A 3,623-nucleotide genomic window follows, 5' to 3' on the forward strand; every position below is an offset into this window, starting at 1 on the left:
TAATTTTGATGTAATTAGCCATACTTTTATCAAAATTTTACTCTTAAAAGTTCATATAATCACAGTTTACAGTGATGATGTACACATCATCGAGAAACACTGCAGAACTTTTAGAAGGAGAATTTTTGAATACCTTGACATGATGTGATTATTACTTGACCTGCAGTTCGAGTATACGTGCAATTATATGTTTATCAATCCATCAAAGTACATCTAAAAAATGTTGAGACATTTTACCAAAGACAAGATTCATTCTTTGAATACGTTAAATGATATCCAACAAGGCAACAATGCACTATAATATCATTTCCTACCTGAATATGAAATATTATTAGTTCTGAAATACCACAATTAAATGCACAAGTGTTATGTCGTACTGTTAGTTATGTATGATTATTATTTTCTTTATTTATATTTATCGTCATGTGTCCAGCTAAGAGACATCGGAATAGGTTAAAACATATATTTCAAGTATGAAAGATATGTGTTTATATTTTACTAACCCATCAAAACAAGTTTTGTTAGTCTTGTCATGCAGAGAAACACAACAAGATATCAATACAACAGTATAGGGTTATGAGATGACACAATAGAAGTTTTCATGTGAAGATCATGCAACATTGTTCAACTTAACAATTTGCATGTAAGGGACGAAGACACGAATGATTGAGTACAAAAGTTTTGAAGCTTTCACAGAAGATCGATATTTACCATTTTAACGGATATATAAATCAGGGGGAGACAATACGCGCTGCACTCTTTTTCCCTTAGCTATGGTTTTGTCCCACTGGGTTTTTCTAGCAAGGTTTTTTAATGAGGCAGCATCTCCGAGCGTATTAAGTTGATAGCCAATGGGGAGTGTTATAAATATATTAATATTATGGTTATCAACTCCTAATATAGATTAGCTTCTTCTCCAAGTTTTCCTTTCTTATAAATATCCCATTGTATCTCATATATCATACATACATAATTAATGAAATCTCCATCTAATCCCTCCGTCTCTTTCTCACATGTTTGGCTATTAGACTTGTTTTACAACAAAAGATAATATATAGATATTATTTAATTGGATAAGGACGTATATGAATTGAGCTGTGAAATGTTTACAAAAGATAAAAAAAATCCATTATGAATTCTCTAAGCCAGTAAGTGTTAAGCAGTTATCAATACTAATTGAGTTTATCATTCGAGTTTAGGGTAGTTCGGTGCGGTTATTCGGGCTGTTTTGTGTAATATAATATATCCGATGACAATCAGTATCACAATCGGGTTTGTCACATTCAGGTTGTTCAGTTATCATGTTACTCGGGTTGGGTAATTCGAGTTGGACATATATGTTAGTTTTAAAAAAAATGGTTTACAATCTACACTTTTGGTCCAAAAGATTCTAACAATCTAACCCTCATGTTGGTTAATAACTTAATACTATTTGAGTGTTAATGCGTATTCATGAATTCTCGGTAACATGCCAAAAGTTGAACCAAGATGATTTTCTAGGATTATGAGACATCAATCTCGATAACATGCCATATATTTTTTTTCATGTTATCAAGTGAGACATAAAAAGAAACAATTTTACTGAAGATTTTACAAATATATATTTCATGTCCGAAATATGTTACTTTAGTTAGGTAGTAGTTTGGTCACTAAATGTTAGTATTGTAAGTCAAGAACACATCTTTTTTGACATATTCTTTATAAATTCCAAAGTATATATAAGGACATCAACGACGCTTTGGCCGAGTGGTTAAGGCGTGTGCCTGCTAAGTACATGGGGTTTCCCCGCGAGAGTTCGAATCTCTCAGGCGTCGTTCGTTTTTAAATTTCTAAACACTTCATAGTTTTTGGGGTTTAAAAGAAACTCGATAATAGATGCAAGATTTTTTTGTGGTTTGAAAGGTTAACTGTCAATGCTCGTTAAATATAGTTAGGGGTATCATTAAAAATTAGCAATAAAATATGGTGTTCTCGAATTTTTATGTTTTTATTGAAGTATGACAAGATTTGAATGGGAAGAAAAACAAATATATTTCCAATTTAGATAATAATATTAGTGATTTTATTATTTTAAGTATGTCTAGAAGAGAACAATATGTTGTTCGTGCATTTATGCTATGCTATGCTATGTAATCAAGCTAAAATTAATATAGTGTTTGGTAATGAAAGACAAAATAAAATTGGCTATTTAAGGCTTACAGTCCATTGCATAGTATAATGTTTTATCAATATACTATTGTAAGTTTGTAACCTAAAAACATTATGTTTTATAAAAGGGGGTGATTTTTACCAACTCTTTTTGCGTACACCATAAAGAAATAATGTACACTATGCTATCATTACATGGATGTATTTTTTTCGGTATCGTAGGAAATATTACAAGTCAATAAGAATCGATCTTACTTGATTTATATCGTTGCAACGAATAAGCGTTCACATCAGAGCTAAACTCGTAGCGCTAAGCCGCCGACCACATATGATAAGAAAAGTCATTCATATCAGAGCCAAACTCATAGCGCTAAGCCGCCGACCACATATGATATGAAAAGCCATTCACATCATAGCCAAACTCATAGCGCTAAACCGCTGACCACATATGATATGAACAAAAAGTTTCAAACTTTCAATGTTGGCCACCAAAGTTATTTGTTCTTAAAACCTTGGTCACCAAAGTTTCATTTTTTTACATTTTTGACACAACACTTTTAGCATTTCAACTTTGGTTACAAGGCCATTTTTAAGGTACTAGAACGAATCAAACTGATATCGATTGAGTTATCACCGCGTCCTCACCGCAACTACAGAGAGAGGGCTTGGATCCCTTCAGGTTTCCAGCCAGGTAACGGCGTAGACGTTAGGGTTCCTTCACGAATCAGGTCCGACTTGCTAGAACACGGGGTCTCCAACTTGTTTAATTAAAATTATAACACATGGTTGAGAAAATAAATAACAGTCCAATTGGGTTAATGAAGGTTAATTAATAAAGTCCTCAAAATAAAATAAAATGTAAAAATAAAAAAGGTTAAACGACAATAACACGTGGTGGACATGTTTTACTTGGCTCAGCAATTCCTTAAATGTGTAGGACGATATTCGCAGGATATGTGGTCCAACACCTGTTTCTGCCTTCTGTAATGGTGGCCTATGTTTTGTTGTGTTGTTAAGGTGGTCGAAAGCAACGGATCATGGCATCCTTGGTGTCAATCTTTGTCGCCGTCGGTCGGTCCAATTGTCATCTTTTTTCACAAGGACGACACTTTGCATATGCCGATTTACATGGATTTAGTCGATTTTAAGGGTAAGTAGAAAAATCGAACCAGTATGAAACCGATTGATGCGCTGATAGTTCGGTTATGACTTTATTTTTATATGAGCGATTTGGTTTTGATTCTTTGGATGGCGTATTTATATGATTCAGTTATGGATACATGTGTAAAATAATTGAATTAGTCGAACCGAGATTTAAATCATGTTTTATATTATTATTATTATTATTATTATGCAAACTAAAAGTTCAAAACCATACTAAAACAGTAAAACTTTATTTATCATAAAGTTCTGAATCATGTGGGCCAAGTTGACTGGCTTATCTTTGGAAATAAATACGAGCTCAAATATATATG

At 32.9% G+C, this 3,623-nt stretch overlaps 1 non-coding gene across 1 annotated transcript; it reads left to right on the forward strand.

Annotated features, from left to right (window-relative positions):
• The first annotated feature begins 1,732 nt into the window (after positions 1 to 1,732).
• On the forward strand, positions 1,733 to 1,814 carry TRNAS-GCU (transfer RNA serine (anticodon GCU)). The gene has a single exon. It is a non-coding gene; the product is annotated as a tRNA-Ser (tRNA).
• The last annotated feature ends 1,809 nt before the right edge of the window (positions 1,815 to 3,623 follow it).

The sequence above is a fragment of the Bidens hawaiensis genome, unplaced genomic scaffold (genome assembly GCF_021521415.1).
Source record: "Bidens hawaiensis isolate Kalapana, Puna unplaced genomic scaffold, B.hawaiensis_p1.1 tig00008946_1, whole genome shotgun sequence".
Lineage (NCBI taxonomy): Eukaryota > Viridiplantae > Streptophyta > Magnoliopsida > Asterales > Asteraceae > Bidens > Bidens hawaiensis.